This window comes from Cervus elaphus, chromosome 10 (genome assembly GCF_910594005.1).
Source record: "Cervus elaphus chromosome 10, mCerEla1.1, whole genome shotgun sequence".
Lineage (NCBI taxonomy): Eukaryota > Metazoa > Chordata > Mammalia > Artiodactyla > Cervidae > Cervus > Cervus elaphus.
In genome coordinates, this window is record NC_057824.1 from 13,529,039 (window position 1) to 13,547,239 (window position 18,201).

Genomic DNA, 18,201 nt, shown 5'->3' on the forward strand with positions numbered 1-18,201 from the left:
CACAGGAATCCTTGGACTCCTATCAAGCTTCACGAGGAGTCAGGCATCGTCTCCTTTGGAGGCACTGATCTCCGCGTACTTCTGGAGTTTTCAAAGGATGTGAGGCCTCCGGTCGCGATGAGGTGGGGAACTAGGTCTTTCTCTGTGGTCTCCACAGGGGATTCAGACATCCTTTCACCTTTGGAGATGCAAGATGAGCCTGCATTCAAGTCACTGCAGGGATATCCGGCCTTATTTCGAGTCAGGGCATCGCGGTGTCCATTCCACTTAAGGCCGCAAACTCAGGGTCCCTCTCACATACCTAGAGCTGAGAGAAGCCTCCTCTTGAGGTGCTTGTGGTAAGGTGGTTTTCCTCTGAAGTCGAAGCCAGGGACTATCCTCTCATCTCGAGTTGACTTTTGGTCCACGGAGCTCTTTCGTGTTGCTACAGTGACCTCAGGATCCCTCTAGCCTTGAAACAGTGTTCTTGGGCTTTCTCTGGAGTGCCATCAAGGAAATCAAGGCTCCTTTCCTGTGTGATGTGCAACACTGCATTGCTCTGCACGCAGTGCAGGGGAATCGGGCCTCATCTCACGGCGAGGGGGAAGTCTCATGGTTTTTCTCGAGTTTCGGCGGGAACCTGGGGTATGTTCTCGAGTTACGACGGGGATGGCCCTTCCACACACCTGTTTGTTCAGCGACGTCAGGACTCCTGCCTAGTTGTGAGGGACAACTCGGGATTCTCCTCGAGGCTTGGCAGCGCAATTGTGACGCCTCTCCAGCTGAGGTGGGAGACCAAGGGTCCCTTTTCACGTACCGCAGGAATCCTGGGACTCCTATCAAGTTTCACGAGGAGTCAGGCATCGTCTCCTTTGGAGCCACTGATCTCCGCGTCCCTCTGGAGTTTTCAAAGGATGTGAGGCCTCCGGTCGGGATGACGTGGGGAACTAGGTCTTTCTCTGTGGTCTCCACAGGGGATTCAGACATCCTTTCATCTTGGGAGATGCAAGACGAGCCTGCATTCAAGTCACTGCAGGCATATCCGGCCTGATTTCTAGTTAGGGCATCGCGGTGTCCATTCCACTTGAGGCTGCAAACTCAGGGTCCCTCTCACATACCTAGAGCTGAGAGAAGCCTCCTCTTGAGGTGCTTGTGGTAAGGTGGTATTCCTCTGGAGTCGAAGCCAGGGACTAACCTCTCATCTCGAGTTGATTTTTGGTCCACGGAGCTCTTTCGTGTTGCTAACGTGACCTCAGGATCCCTCTAGCCTTGAAACAGTGTTCTTGGGCTTTCTCTGGAGTGCCATCAAGGAAATCAAGGTTCCTTTCATGTGTGATGTGCAACACTGCATTGCTCTGCACGCAGTGCAGGGGAATCGGGCCTCATCTCACGGCGAGGGGGAAGTCTCATGGTTTTTCTCGAGTTGCGGCGGGAACCTGGGGTATGTTCTCGAGTTACGATGGGGATGGCCCTTCCACACACCTGTTTGTTCTGCGACGTCAGGACTCCGGCCTAGTTGTGAGGGACAACTCGGTATTCTCCTCGAGGCTTGGCAGCGCAATTGTGACGCCTCTCCAGCTGAGGTGGGAGACCAAGGGTCCCTTTTCACGTACCGCAGGAATCCTGGGACTCCTATCAAGTTTCACGAGGAGTCAGGCATCGTCTCCTTTGGAGCCACTGATCTCCGCGTTCCTCTGGAGTTTTCAAAGGATGTGAGGCCTCCGGTCGGGATGACGTGGGGAACTAGGTCTTTCTCTGTGGTCTCCACAGGGGATTCAGACATCCTTTCATCTTGGGAGATGCAAGACGAGCCTGCATTCAAGTCACTGCAGGCATATCCGGCCTGATTTCTAGTTAGGGCATCGCGGTGTCCATTCCACTTGAGGCTGCAAACTCAGGGTCCCTTTCACATACCTAGAGCTGAGAGAAGCCTCCTCTTGAGGTGCTTGTGGTAAGGTGGTATTCCTCTGGAGTCGAAGCCAGGGACTAACCTCTCATCTCGAGTTGATTTTTGGTCCACGGAGCTCTTTCGTGTTGCTAACGTGACCTCAGGATCCCTCTAGCCTTGAAATAGTATTCTTGGGGTTTCTCTGGAGTGCCATCAAGGAAATCAAGGCTCCTTTCATGAGTGATGTGCAACACGGCATTGCTATGCACGCAGTGCAGGGGAATCGGGCCTCATCTCGCGGCGAGGGGGAAGTCTCATGGTTTTTCTCGAGTTGCGGCGGGAACCTGGGGTATATTCTCGAGTTACGCCGGGGATGGCCCTTCCACACACGTGTTTGTTCAGCGACGTCAGGACTCCTGCCTAGTTGTGAAGGACCACACGGGATTCTCCTCGAGGCTTGGCAGGGAAATTGGGACGCCTCTCCAGCTGAGGCAGGAGACCAAGGGTCCCTTTCCAAGTGCCAGAGGAATCCTGGGACTCCTATCAAGTTTCACGAGGAGTCAGGCATCATCTCCTTTGGAGGCACTGATCTCCGTGTCCCTCTGGAGTTTTCCAAGGAGGTGAGGCCTCCAGTCGCGATGAGGTGGGGAACTAGGTCTTTCTCTGTGGTCTCCACAGGGGATTCAGACATCCTTTCGTCTTGGGAGATGCAAGACGAGCCTGCATTCAAGTCACTGCAGGGATATCCGGCTTTAATTCGAGTCAGGGCATCGCGGTGTCCATTCCACTTGAGGCCGCAAACTCAGGGTCCCTCTCACATACCTAGAGCTGAGAGAAGCCTCCTCTTGAGGTGCTTGTGGTAAGGTGTTATTCCTCTGAAGTCGAAGCCAGGGACTAACCTCTCATCTCGAGTTGATTTTTGGTCCACGGAGCTCTTTCGTGTTGCTACAGTGACCTCAGGATCCCGCTAGCCTTGAAACAGTGTTCTTGGGCTTTCTCTGGAGTGCCATCAAGGATATCCAGGCTCCTTTCCTGTGTGATGTGCAACACAGCATTGCTCTGCACGCAGTGCAGGGAATCGGGCCTCATCTCGTGGCGAGGGGGAAGTCTCATGATTTTTCTCGAGTTGCGGCGGGAACCTCGGGTATATTCTCGAGTTACGACGGGGATGGCCCTTCCACACACGTGTTTGTTCAGCGACGTCAGGACTCCTGCCTAGTAGCGAGGGACAACTCGGGATTCTCCTCGGTGCTTGACACGGCAATTGGGACGCCTCTCCAGCTGAGACGGGAGACCAAGGGTCCCTTTCCACGTGCCACAGGAATCCTGGGACTCCTATCAAGTTTCACGAGGAGTCAGGCATCGTCTCCTTTGGAGGCACTGATCTCCGCGTCCCTCTGGAGTTTTCAAAGGAGGTGAGGCCTCCGGTCGCGATGAGATGGGGAACTAGGTCTTTCTCTGTTGTCTCCACAGGGGATTCAGACATCCTTTCGTCTTGGGAGATGCAAGACGAGCCTGCATTCAAGTCACTGCAGGCATATCCGGCCTTATTTCGAGTCAGGGTCTCGCGGTGTCCTTTCCACTTGAGGCCGTAAACTCAGGGTCCCTCTCACATTCCTAGAGCTGAGAGAAGCCTCCTCTTGAGGTGCTTGTGGTAAGGTGGTATTCCTCTGGAGTCGAAGCCAGGGACTAACCTCTCATCTCGAGTTGATTTTTGGTCCACGGAGCTCTTTCGTGTTGCTAACGTGACCTCAGGATCCCTCTAGCCTTGAAACAGTGTTCTTGGGCTTTCTCTGGAGTGCCATCAAGGAATCAAGGCTCCTTTCCTGTGTGATGCGCAACACTGCATTGCTCTGCACGCAGTGCAGGGGGATCGGGCCTCATCTGGCAGCGAGGGGGAAGTCTCATGGTTTTTTTCGAGTTGAGGCGGAAACCTGGGGTATATTGTCGAGTTACTAAGGCGATGGCCCTTCCACACACGTGTTTGTTCAGCGACGTAAGGACTCCTGCCTAGTTGCGAGGGACAAGTCGGGATTCTCCTCGAGGCTTGGCAGGGCAATTGGGACGCCTCTCCAGCTGAGGCGGGAGACCAAGGGTCCCTTTCCACATGCGACAGGAATCCTGGGACTCCTATCAAGTTTCACGAGGAGTCAGGCATCGTCTCCTTTGGAGGCACTGATCTCCGCGTCCCTCTGGAGTTTTCAAAGGATGTGAGTCCTCCGGTCGCGATGAGGTTGGGCACTAGGTCTTTCTCTGTGGTCTCCACAGGGGATTGAGTCATCCTTTCGTCTTGGGAGATGCAAGATGAGCCTGCATTCAAGTCAGTGCAGGGATATCCGGCCTTATTTCGAGTCAGGGCATCGCGGTGTCCATTCCACTTGAGGCCGCAAACTCAGGTTCCCTCTCACATACCTAGAGCTGAGAGAAGCCTCCTCTTGAGGTGCTTGTGGTAAGCTGGTATTCCTCTGGAGTCGAATCCAGGGACTAACCTCTCATCTCGAGTTGATTTGTGGTCCACGGAGCCCTTTCGTGTTCCTACAGTAACCTCAGGATCCCTCTAGCCTTCAAACAGTGTTCTTGGTGTTTCTCTGGAGTGCCATCAAGGAAATCAAGGCTCCTTTCCTGTGTGATGTGCAACACGGCATTGCTCTGCACGCATTGCAGGGGAATCGGGTCTCATCTCGCGGCGAGCGGGAAGTCTCATCGTTTTTCTCGAGTTGCAGCGGGAACCTGGGGTATATTCTCGAGTTACGACGGGGATGTCCCTTCCACACACGTGTTTGTTCAGCGACGTCAGGACTCCTGCCTAGTTGCGAGGGACAACTCGGGATTCTCCTCGAGACTTGGCTGGGCCCTTGGGATGCCTCTCCAGCTGAGGCAGGAGACGAAGTGTCCCTTTCCACGTGCCACAGGAATCCTGGGACTCCTATAAAGTTTCACGAGGAGTCAGGCATCGTCTCCTTTGGAGGCACTGATCTCCGCGTACCTCTGGAGTTTTCAAAGGACGTGAGGCCTCCGGTCGCGATGAGGTGGGGAACTAGGTCTTTCTCTGTGATCTCCACGGGGGGTTCAGACATCCTTTCATCGTGGGAGATGTAAGACGAGCCTGCACTCAAGTCACTGCGGGTATATCCGGCCTTATTTCGAGTCAGGGCATCGCGGTGTCCATTCCACTTGAGGCCGCAAACTCAGGGTCCCTCTCACATACCTAGAGCTGAGAGAAGCCTCCTCTTGAGGTGCTTGTGGTAAGGTGGTTTTCCTCTGGAGTCGAAGCCAGGGACTATCCTCTCATCTCGAGTTGACTTTTGGTCCACGGAGCTCTTTCGTGTTGCTACAGTGACCTCAGGATCCCTCTAGCCTTGAAACAGTGTTCTTGGGGTTTCTCTGGAGTGCCATCAAGGAAATCAAGGCTCCTTTCCTGTGTGATGTGCAACACGGCATTGCTCTGCACGCAGTGCAGGGGAATCGGGCCTCATCTCGCGGCGAGGGGGAAGTCTCATGGTTTTTCTCGAGTTGCGGCGGGGAACCTGGGGTATGTTCTCGAGTTACGACGGGGATGGCCCTTCCACACACCTGTTTGTTCAGCGACGTCAGGACTCCGGCCTAGTTGTGAGGGACAACTCGGGATTATCCTCGAGGCTTGGCAGCGCAATTGGGACGCCTCTCCAGCTGAGGTGGGAGACCAAGGGTCCCTTTTCACGTACCGCAGGAATCCTGGGACTCCTATTAAGTTTCACGAGGAGTCAGGCATCGTCTCCTTTGGAGCCACTTATCTCCGCGTCCCTCTGGAGTTTTCAAAGGATGTGAGGCCTCCGGTCGGGATGACGTGGGGAACTAGGTCTTTCTCTGTGGTCTCCACAGGGGATTCAGACATCCTTTCATCTTGGGAGATGCAAGACGAGCATGCATTCAAGTCACTGCAGGCATATCCGGCCTGATTTCTAGTTAGGGCATCGCGGTGTCCATTCCACTTGAGGCCGCAAACTCAGGGTCCCTCTCACATACCTAGAGCTGAGAGAAGCCTCCTCTTGAGGTGCTTGTGGTAAGGTGGTATTCCTCTGGAGTCGAAGCCAGGGACTAACCTCTCATCTCGAGTTGATTTTTGGTCCACGGAGCTCTTTCGTGATGCTAACGTGACCTCAGGATCCCTCTAGCCTTGAAATAGTGTTCTTGGGGTTTCTCTCGAGTGCCATCAAGGAAATCAAGGCTCCTTTCATGAGTGATGTGCAACACGGCATTGCTCTGCACGCAGTGCAGGGGAATCGGGCCTCATCTCGCGGCGAGGGGGAAGTCTCATGGTGTTTCTCGAGTTGCGGCGGGAACCTGGGGTATATTCTCGAGTTACGACGGGGATGGCCCTTCCACACACGTGTTTGTTCAGCGACGTCAGGACTCCTGCCTAGTTGTGAAGGACCACACGGGATTCTCCTCGAGGCTTGGCAGGGAAATTGGGACGCCTCTCCAGCTGAGGCGGGAGACCAAGGGTCCCTTTCCACGTGCCACAGGAATCCTGGGACTCCTATCAAGTTTCACGAGGAGTCAGGCATCATCTCCTTTGGAGGCACTGATCTCCGTGTCCCTCTGGAATTTTCCAAGGAGGTGAGGCCTCCGGTCGCGATGAGTTGGGGAACAAGGTCTTTCTCTGTTGTCTCCACAGGGGATTTAGACATCCTTTCTTCTTGGGAGATGCAAGACGAGCCTGCATTCAAGTCACTGCAGGCATAACCGGCATTATTTCGAGTCAGGGCATCGCGGTGTCCATTCCACTTGAGGCCGCAAACTCAGGGTCCCTCTCACATACCTAGAGCTGAGAGAAGCCTCCTCTTGAGGTGCTTGTGGTAAGGTGGTATTCCTCTGGAGTCGAAGCCAGGGACTAACCTCTCATCTCGAGTTGATTTTTGGTCCACGGAGCTCTTTCGTGTTGCTAACGTGACCTCAGGATCCCTCTAGCCTTGAAACAGTGTTCTTGGGCTTTCTCTGGAGTGCCATCAAGGAAATCAAGGCTTCTTTCCTGTGTGATGTGCAACACTGCATTGCTCTGCACGCAGTGCAGGGGGATCGGGCCTCATCTGGCACCGAGGGGGAAGTCTCATGGTTTTTTTCGAGTTGCGGCGGAAACCTGGTGTATATTGTCGAGTTACTACGGCGATGGCCCTTCCACACACGTGTTTGTTCAGCGACGTCAGGACTCCTGCCTAGTTGCGAGGGACAAGTCGGGATTCTCCTCGAGGCTTGGCAGGGTAATTGGGACGCCCCTCCAGCTGAGGCGGGAGACCAAGGGTCCCTTTCCACATGCGACAGGAATCCTGGGACTCCTATCAAGTTTCACGATGAGTCAGGCATCATCTCCTTTGGAGGCACTGATCTCCGCGTCCCTCTGGAGTTTTCAAAGGATGTGAGGCCTCCGGTCGCGATGAGGTTGGGGACTAGGTCTTTCTCTGTGGTCTCCACAGGGGATTCAGACATCCTTTCGTCTTGGGAGATGCAAGACGAGCCTGCATTCAAGTCACTGCAGGGATATCCGGCTTTAATTCGAGTCAGGGCATCGCGGTGTCCATTCCACTTGAGGCCGCAAACTCAGGGTCCCTCTCACATACCTAGAGCTGAGAGAAGCCTCCTCTTGAGGTGCTTGTGGTAAGGTGGTATTCCTCTGGAGTCGAAGCCAGGGACTAACCTCACATCTCGAGTTGATTTTTGGTCCACGGAGCTCTTTCGTGTTGCTAAAGTGACCTCAGGATCCCTCTAGCCTTGAAAAAGTGTTCTTGGGCTTTGTCTGGAGTGCCATCAAGGAAATCAAGGTTCCTTTCCTGTGTGATGTGCAACACGGCATTGCTCTGCACACAGTGCAGGGGAATCGGGCCTCATCTCGTGGCGAGGGGGAAGCCTCATGGTTTTCCTCGAGTTGCGGCGGGAACCTCGGGTATATTCTCGAGTTACGACTGGGATGGCCCTTCCACACACGTGTTTGTTCAGCGACGTCAAGACTCCTGCCTAGTTGCGAGGGACAACTCGGGATTCTCCTCGAGGCTTGGCAGGACAATTCGGACGCCTCTCCAGCTGAGGCGGGAGACCAAGGGTCCCTTTCCACGTGCCACAGGAATCCTGGGACTCCTATTAAGTTTCACGAGGAGTCAGGCATCGTCTCCTTTGGAGCCACTGATCTCCGCGTCCCTCTGGAGTTTTCAAAGGATGTGAGGCCTCCGGTCGGGATGACGTGGGGAACTAGGTCTTTCTCTGTGGTCTCCACAGGGGATTCAGACATCCTTTCATCTTGGGAGATGCAAGACGAGCATGCATTCAAGTCACTGCAGGCATATCCGGCCTGATTTCTAGTTAGGGCATCGCGGTGTCCATTCCACTTGAGGCCGCAAACTCAGGGTCCCTCTCACATACCTAGAGCTGAGAGAAGCCTCCTCTTGAGGTGCTTGTGGTAAGGTGGTATTCCTCTGGAGTCGAAGCCAGGGACTAACCTCTCATCTCGAGTTGATTTTTGGTCCACGGAGCTCTTTCGTGATGCTAACGTGACCTCAGGATCCCTCTAGCCTTGAAATAGTGTTCTTGGGGTTTCTCTCGAGTGCCATCAAGGAAATCAAGGCTCCTTTCATGAGTGATGTGCAACACGACATTGCTCTGCACGCAGTGCAGGGGAATCGGGCCTCATCTCGCAGCGAGGGGGAAGTCTCATGGTTTTTCTCGAGTTGCGGCGGGAACCTGGGGTATATTCTCGAGTTACGACGGGGATGGCCCTTCCACACACGTGTTTGTTCAGCGACGTCAGGACTCCTGCCTAGTTGTGAAGGACCACACGGGATTCTCCTCGAGGCTTGGCAGGGAAATTGGGACGCCTCTCCAGCTGAGGCGGGAGACCAAGGGTCCCTTTCCACGTGCCACAGGAATCCTGGGACTCCTATCAAGTTTAACGAGGAGTCAGGCATCATCTCCTTTGGAGGCACTGATCTCCGTGTCCCTCTGGAGTTTTCCAAGGAGGTGAGGCCTCCGGTCGCGATGAGGTGGGGAACAAGGTCTTTCTCTGTTGTCTCCACAGGGGATTTAGACATCATTTCTTCTTGGGAGATGCAAGACGAGCCTGCATTCAAGTCACTGCAGGCATATCAAGCATTATTTCGAGTCAGGGCATCGCGGTGTCCATTCCACTTGAGGCCGCAAACTCAGGGTCCCTCTCACATACCTAGAGCTGAGAGAAGCCTCCTCTTGAGGTGCTTGTGGTAAGGTGTTATTCCTCTGAAGTCGAAGCCAGGGACTAACCTCTCATCTCGAGTTGATTTTTGGTCCACGGAGCTCTTTCGTGTTGCTACAGTGACCTCAGGATCCCGCTAGCCTTGAAACAGTGTTCTTGGGCTTTCTCTGGAGTGCCATCAAGGATATCCAGGCTCCTTTCCTGTGTGATGTGCAACACGGCATTGCTCTGCACGCAGTGCAGGGAATCGGGCCTCATCTCGTGGCGAGGGGGAAGTCTCATGATTTTTCTCGAGTTACGGCGGGAACCTGGGGTATATTCTCGAGTTACGACGGGGATGGCCCTTCCACACACGTGTTTGTTCACCGACGTCAGGACTCCTGCTTAGTAGCGAGGGACAACTCGGGATTCTCCTCGGTGCTTGACACGGCAATTGGGACGCCTCTCCAGCTGAGACGGGAGACCAAGGGTCCCTTTCCACGTGCCACAGGAATCCTGGGACTCCTATCAAGTTTCACGAGGAGTCAGGCATCGTCTCCTTTGGAGGCACTGATCTCCGCGTCCCTCTGGAGTTTTCAAAGGAGGTGAGGCCTCCGGTCGCGATGAGGTGGGGAACTAGGTCTTTCTCTGTTGTCTCCACAGGGGATTCAGACATCCTTTCGTCTTGGGAGATGCAAGACGAGCCTGCATTCAAGTCACTGCAGGCATATCCGGCCTTATTTCGAGTCAGGGTCTCGCGGTGTCCATTCCACTTGAGGCCGTAAACTCAGGGTCCCTCTCACATTCCTAGAGCTGAGAGAAGCCTCCTCTTGAGGTGCTTGTCGTAAGGTGGTATTCCTCTGGAGTCGAAGCCAGGGACTAACCTCTCATTTCGAGTTGATTTTTGGTCCACGGAGCTCTTTCGTGTTGCTAACGTGACCTCAGGATCCCTCTAGCCTTGAAACAGTGTTCTTGGGCTTTGTCTGGAGTGCCATCAAGGAAATCAAGGCTCCTTTCCTGTGTGATGTGCAACACTGCATTGCTCTGCACGCAGTGCAGGGGGATCGGGCCTCATCTGGCAGCGAGGGGGAAGTCTCATGGTTTTTTTCGAGTTGCGGCGGAAACCTCGGGTATATTCTCGAGTTACTACGGCGATGGCCCTTCCACACACGTGTTTGTTCAGCGACGTCAGGACTCCTGCCTAGTTGCGAGGGAAAATTCGGGATTCTTCTCGAGGCTTGGCAGGGCAATTGGGATACCTCTCCAGCTGAGGCGGGAGACCAAGTGTCCCTTTCCACGTGCCACAGGAATCCTGGGTCTCCTATCAAGTTTCACGAGGAGTCAGGCATCGTCTCCTTTGGAGGCACTGATCTCCGCATCCCTCTGGAGTTTTCAAAGGATGTGAGTCCTCCGGTCACGATGAGGTGGGGAACTAGGTCTTTCTCTGTGGTCTCCACAGTGGATTCAGACATCCTTTCGTCTTGGGAGATGCAAGAGGAGCCTGCATTCAAGTCACTGCAGGGATATCCGGCCTTATTTCGAGTCAGGGCATCGCGGTGTCCATTCCACTTAAGGCCGCAAACTCAGGGTCCCTCTCACATACGTAGAGCTGAGAGAAGCCTCCTCTTGAGGTGCGTGTGGTAAGGTGGTTTTCCTCTGGAGTCGAAGCCAGGGACTATCCTCTCATCTCGAGTTGAATTTTGGTCCACGGAGCTCTTTCGTGTTGCTACAGTGACCTCAGGATCCCTCTAGCCTTCAAACAGTGTTCTTGGGCTTTCTCTGGAGTGCCATCAAGGAAATCAAGGCTCCTTTTCTGTGTGATGTGCAACACTGCATTGCTCTGCACGCAGTGCAGGGGAATCGGGCCTCATCTCTCGGCGAGGGGGAAGTCTCATGGTTTTTCTCGAGTTGCGGCGGGAACCTGGGGTATGTTCTCGAGTTACGTCGGGGATGGGCTTCCACACACCTGTTTGTTCAGCGACGTCAAGACTCCGGCCTAGTTGTGAGGGACAACTCGGGATTCTCCTCGAGGCTTGGCAGCGCAATTGTGACGCCTCTCCAGCTGAGGTGGGAGACCAAGGGTCCCTTTTCACGTACCGCAGGAATCCTGGGACTCCTATCAAGTTTCACGAGGAGTCAGGCATCGTCTCCTTTGGAGCCACTGATCTCCGCGTCCCTCTGGAGTTTTCAAAGGATGTGAGGCCTCCGGTCGGGATGACGTGGGGAACTAGGTCTTTCTCTGTGGTCTCCACAGGGGATTCAGACATCCTTTCATCTTGGGAGATGCAAGACGAGCCTGCATTCAAGTCACTGCAGGCATATCCGGCCTGATTTCTAGTTAGGGCATCGCGGTGTCCATTCCACTTGAGGCTGCAAACTCAGGGTCCCTCTCACATACCTAGAGCTGAGAGAAGCCTCCTCTTGACGTGCTTGTGGTAAGGTGGTATTCCTCTGGAGTCGAAGCCAGGGACTAACCTCTCATCTCGAGTTGATTTTTGGTCCACGGAGCTCTTTCGTGTTGCTAACGTGACCTCAGGATCCCTCTAGCCTTGAAACAGTGTTCTTGGGCTTTCTCTGGAGTGCCATCAAGGAAATCAAGGCTCCTTTCCTGTGTGATGTGCAACACTGCATTGCTCTGCACGCAGTGCAGGGGAATCGGGCCTCATCTCACGGCGAGGGGGAAGTCTCATGGTTTCTCTCGAGTTTCGGCGGGAACCTGGGGTATGTTCTCGAGTTACGACGGGGATGGCCATTCCACACACCTGTTTGTTCTGCGACGTCAGGACTCCGGCCTAGTTGTGAGGGACAACTCGGGATTCTCCTCGAGGCTTGGCAGCGCAATTGTGACGCCTCTCCAGCTGAGGTGGGAGACCAAGGGTCCCTTTTCACGTACCGCAGGAATCCTGGGACTCCTATCAAGTTTCACGAGGAGTCAGGCATCGTCTCCTTTGGAGCCACTGATCTCCGCGTCCCTCTGGAGTTTTCAAAGGATGTGAGGCCTCCGGTCGGGATGACGTGGGGAACTAGGTCTTTCTCTGTGGTCTCCACAGGGGATTCAGACATCCTTTAATCTTGGGAGATGCAAGACGAGCCTGCATTCAAGTCACTGCAGGCATATCCGGCCTGATTTCTAGTTAGGGCATCGCGGTGTCCATTCCACTTGAGGCTGCAAACTCAGGGTCCCTTTCACATACCTAGAGCTGAGAGAAGCCTCCTCTTGAGGTGCTTGTGGTAAGGTGGTATTCCTCTGGAGTCGAAGCCAGGGACTAACCTCTCATCTCGAGTTGATTTTTGGTCCACGGAGCTCTTTCGTGTTGCTAACGTGACCTCAGGATCCCTCTAGCCTTGAAATAGTATTCTTGGGGTTTCGCTGGAGTGCCATCAAGGAAATCAAGGCTCCTTTCATGAGTGATGTGCAACACGGCATTGCTCTGCACGCAGTGCAGGGGAATCGGGCCTCATCTCGCGGCGAGGGGGAAGTCTCATGGTTTTTCTCGAGTTGCGGCGGGAACCTGGGGTATATTCTCGAGTTACGCCGGGGATGGCCCTTCCACACACGTGTTTGTTCAGCGACGTCAGGACTCCTGCCTAGTTGTGAAGGACCACACGGGATTCTCCTCGAGGCTTGGCAGGGAAATTGGGACGCCTCTCCAGCTGAGGCGGGAGACCAAGGGTCCCTTTCCAAGTGCCAGAGGAATCCTGGGACTCCTATCAAGTTTCACGAGGAGTCAGGCATCATCTCCTTTGGAGGCACTGATCTCCGCGTCCCTCTGGAGTTTTCAAAGGAGGTGAGGCCTCCGGTCGCGATGAGATGGGGAACTAGGTCTTTCTCTGTTGTCTCCACAGGGGATTCAGACATCCTTTCGTCTTGGGAGATGCAAGACGAGCCTGCATTCAAGTCACTGCAGGCATATCCGGCATTATTTCAAGTCAGGGTCTCGCGGTGTCCATTCCACTTGAGGCCGTAAACTCAGGGTCCCTCTCACATCCCTAGAGCTGAGAGAAGCCTCCTCTTGAGGTGCTTGTGGTAAGGTGGTATTCCTCTGGAGTCGAAGCCAGGGACTAACCTCTCATCTCGAGTAGATTTTTGGTCCACGGAGCTCTTTCGTGTTGCTAACGTGACCTCAGGATCCCTCTAGCCTTGAAACAGTGTTCTTGGGCTTTCTCTGGAGTGCCATCAAGGAATCAAGGCTCCTTTCCTGTGTGATGCGCAACACTGCATTGCTCTGCACGCAGTGCAGGGGGATCGGGCCTCATCTGGCAGCGAGGGGGAAGTCTCATGGTTTTTTTCGAGTTGAGGCGGAAACCTGGGGTATATTGTCGAGTTACGACGGGGATGGCCCTTCCACACACGTGTTTGTTCAGCGACGTCAGGACTCCTGCCTAGTTGCGAGGGAAAATTCGGGATTCTCCTCGAGGCTTGGCAGGGCAATTGGGATACCTCTCCAGCTGAGGCGGGAGACCAAGTGTCCCTTTCCACGTGCCACAGGAATCCTGGGTCTCCTATCAAGTTTCACGAGGAGTCAGGCATCGTCTCCTTTGGAGGCACTGATCTCCGCATCCCTCTGGAGTTTTCAAAGGATGTGAGTCCTCCGGTCACGATGAGGTGGGGAACTAGGTCTTTCTCTGTGGTCTCCACAGGGGATTCAGACATCCTTTCATCTTGGGAGATGCAAGACGAGCCTGCATTCAAGTCACTGCAGACATATCCGGCCTGATTTCTAGTTAGGGCATCGCGGTGTCCATTCCACTTGAGGCTGCAAACTCAGGGTCCCTCTCACATACCTAGAGCTGAGAGAAGCCTCCTCTTGAGGTGCTTGTGGTAAGGTGGTATTCCTCTGGAGTCGAAGCCAGGGACTAACCTCTCATCTCGAGTTGATTTTTGGTCCACGGAGCTCTTTCGTGTTGCTAACGTGACCTCAGGATCCCTCTAGCCTTGAAACAGTGTTCTTGGGCTTTCTCTGGAGTGCCATCAAGGAAATCAAGGCTCCTTTCCTGTGTGATGTGCAACACTGCATTGCTCTGCACGCAGTGCAGGGGAATCGGGCCTCATCTCACGGCGAGGGGGAAGTCTCATGGTTTTTCTCGAGTTTCGGCGGGAACCTGGGGTATGTTCTCGAGTTACGACGGGGATGGCCATTCCACACACCTGTTTGTTCTGCGACGTCAGGACTCCGGCCTAGTTGTGAGGGACAACTCGGGATTCTCCTCGAGGCTTGGCAGCGCAATTGTGACGCCTCTCCAGCTGAGGTGGGAGACCAAGGGTCCCTTTTCACGTACCGCAGGAATCCTGGGACTTCTATCAAGTTTCACGAGGAGTCAGGCATCGTTTCCTTTGGAGCCACTGATCTCCGCGTCCCTCTGGAGTTTTCAAAGGATGTGAGGCCTCCGGTCGGGATGACGTGGGGAACTAGGTCTTTCTCTGTGGTCTCCACAGGGGATTCAGACATCCTTTAATCTTGGGAGATGCAAGACGAGCCTGCATTCAAGTCACTGCAGGCATATCCGGCCTGATTTCTAGTTAGGGCATCGCGGTGTCCATTCCACTTGAGGCTGCAAACTCAGGGTCCCTTTCACATACCTAGAGCTGAGAGAAGCCTCCTCTTGAGGTGCTTGTGGTAAGGTGGTATTCCTCTGGAGTCGAAGCCAGGGACTAACCTCTCATCTCGAGTTGATTTTTGGTCCACGGAGCTCTTTCGTGTTGCTAACGTGACCTCAGGATCCCTTTAGCCTTGAAATAGTATTCTTGGGGTTTCGCTGGAGTGCCATCAAGGAAATCAAGGCTCCTTTCATGAGTGATGTGCAACACGGCATTGCTCTGCACGCAGTGCAGGGGAATCGGGCCTCATCTCGCGGCGAGGGGGAAGTCTCATGGTTTTTCTCGAGTTGCGGCGGGAACCTGGGGTATATTCTCGAGTTACGCCGGGGATGGCCCTTCCACACACGTGTTTGTTCAGCGACGTCAGGACTCCTGCCTAGTTGTGAAGGACCACACGGGATTCTCCTCGAGGCTTGGCAGGGAAATTGGGACGCCTCTCCAGCTGAGGCAGGAGACCAAGGGTCCCTTTCCAAGTGCCAGAGGAATCCTGGGACTCCTATCAAGTTTCACGAGGAGTCAGGCATCATCTCCTTTGGAGGCACTGATCTCCGTGTCCCTCTGGAGTTTTCCAAGGAGGTGAGGCCTCCAGTCGCGATGAGGTGGGGAACTAGGTCTTTCTCTGTGGTCTCCACAGGGGATTCAGACATCCTTTCATCTTGGGAGATGCAAGACGAGCCTGCATTCAAGTCACTGCAGGCATATCCGGCATTATTTCAAGTCAGGGCATCGCGGTGTCCATTCCACTTGAGGCCGCAAACTCAGGGTCCCTCTCACATACCTAGAGCTGAGAGAAGCCTCCTCTTGAGGTGCTTGTGGTAAGGTGTTATTCCTCTGAAGTCGAAGCCAGGGACTAACCTCTCATCTCGAGTTGATTTTTGGTCCACGGAGCTCTTTCGTGTTGCTACAGTGACCTCAGGATCCTGCTAGCCTTGAAACAGTGTTCTTGGGCTTTCTCTGGAGTGCCATCAAGGATATCCAGGCTCCTTTCCTGTGTGATGTGCAACACAGCAATGCTCTGCACGCAGTGCAGGGAATCGGGCCTCATCTCACGGCGAGGGGGAAGTCTCATGATTTTTCTCGAGTTGCGGCGGGAACCTCGGGTATATTCTCGAGTTATGACGGGGATGGCCCTTCCACACACCTGTTTGTTCAGCGACGTCAGGACTCCTGCCTAGTAGCGAGGGACAACTCGGGATTCTCCTCGGTGCTTGACACGGCAATTGGGACGCCTCTCCAGCTGAGGCGGGAGACCAAGGGTCCCTTTCCACGTGCCACAGGAATCCTGGGACTCCTATCAAGTTTCACGAGGAGTCAGGCATCGTCTCCTTTGGAGGCACTGATCTCCGCGTCCCTCTGGAGTTTTCAAAGGAGGTGAGGCCTCCGGTCGCGATGAGATGGGGAACTAGGTCTTTCTCTGTTGTCTCCACAGGGGATTCAGACATCCTTTCGTCTTGGGAGATGCAAGACGAGCCTGCATTCAAGTCACTGCAGGCATATCCGGCCTTATTTCGAGTCAGGGTCTCGCAGTGTCCATTCCACTTGAGGCCGTAAACTCAGGGTCCCTCTCACATTCCTAGAGCTGAGAGAAGCCTCCTCTTGAGGTGCTTGTGGTAAGGTGGTATTCCTCTGGAGTCGAAGCCAGGGACTAACCTCTCATCTCGAGTTGATTTTTGGTCCACGGAGCTCTTTCGTGTTGCTAACGTGACCTCAGGATCCCTCTAGCCTTGAAACAGTGTTCTTGGGCTTTCTCTGGAGTGCCATCAAGGAATCAAGGCTCCTTTCCTGTGTGATGCGCAACACTGCATTGCTCTGCACGCAGTGCAGGGGGATCGGGCCTCATCTGGCAGCGAGGGGGAAGTCTCATGGTTTTTTTCGAGTTGAGGCGGAAACCTGGGGTATATTGTCGAGTTACTAAGGCGATGGCCCTTCCACACACGTGTTTGTTCAGCGACGTCAGGACTCCTGCCTAGTTGCGAGGGACAACTCGGGATTCTCCTCGAGACTTGGCTGGGCCCTTGGGATGCCTCTCCAGCTGAGGCAGGAGACGAAGGGTCCCTTTCCACGTGCCACAGGAATCCTGGGACTCCTATAAAGTTTCACGAGGAGTCAGGCATCGTCTCCTTTGGAGGCACTGATCTCCGCGTACCTCTGGAGTTTTCAAAGGACGTGAGGCCTCCGGTCGCGATGAGGTGGGGAACTAGGTCTTTCTCTGTGATCTCCACGGGGGGTTCAGACATCCTTTCATCGTGGGAGATGTAAGACGAGCCTGCATTCAAGTCACTGCGGGTATATCCGGCCTTATTTCGAGTCAGGGCATCGCGGTGTCCATTCCACTTGAGGCCGCAAACTCAGGGTCCCTCTCACATACCTAGAGCTGAGAGAAGCCTCCTCTTGAGGTGCTTGTGGTAAGGTGGTTTTCCTCTGGAGTCGAAGCCAGGGACTATCCTCTCATCTCGAGTTGACTTTTGGTCCACGGAGCTCTTTCGTGTTGCTACAGTGACCTCAGGATCCCTCTAGCCTTGAAACAGTGTTCTTGGGCTTTCTCTGGAGTGCCATCAAGGAAATCAAGGCTCCTTTCCTGTGTGATGTGCAACACGGCATTGCTCTGCACGCAGTGCAGGGGAATCGGGCCTCATCTCGCGGCGAGGGGGAAGTCTCATGGTTTTTCTCGAGTTGCGGCGGGAACCTGGGGTATGTTCTCGAGTTACGACGGGGATGGCCCTTCCACACACCTGTTTGTTCAGCGACGTCAGGACTCTGGCCTAGTTGTGAGGGACAACTCGGGATTATCCTCGAGGCTTGGCAGCGCAATTGGGACGCCTCTCCAGCTGAGGTGGGAGACCAAGGGTCCCTTTTCACGTACCGCAGGAATCCTGGGACTCCTATTAAGTTTCACGAGGAGTCAGGCATCGTCTCCTTTGGAGCCACTTATCTCCGCGTCCCTCTGGAGTTTTCAAAGGATGTGAGGCCTCCGGTCGGGATGACGTGGGGAACTAGGTCTTTCTCTGTGGTCTCCACAGGGGATTCAGACATCCTTTCATCTTGGGAGATGCAAGACGAGCATGCATTCAAGTCACTGCAGGCATATCCGGCCTGATTTCTAGTTAGGGCATCGCGGTGTCCATTCCACTTGAGGCCGCAAACTCAGGGTCCCTCTCACATCCCTAGAGCTGAGAGAAGCCTCCTCTTGAGGTGCTTGTGGTAAGGTGGTATTCCTCTGGAGTCGAAGCCAGGGACTAACCTCTCATCTCGAGTTGATTTTTGGTCCACGGAGCTCTTTCGTGATGCTAACGTGACCTCAGGATCCCTCTAGCCTTGAAATAGTGTTCTTGGGGTTTCTCTGGAGTGCCATCAAGGAAATCAAGGCTCCTTTCATGAGTGATGTGCAACACGGCATTGCTCTGCACGCAGTGCAGGGGAATCGGGCCTCATCTCGCGGCGAGGGGGAAGTCTCATGGTGTTTCTCGAGTTGCGGCGGGAACCTGGGGTATATTCTCGAGTTACGACGGGGATGGCCCTTCCACACACGTATTTGTTCAGCGACGTCAGGACTCCTGC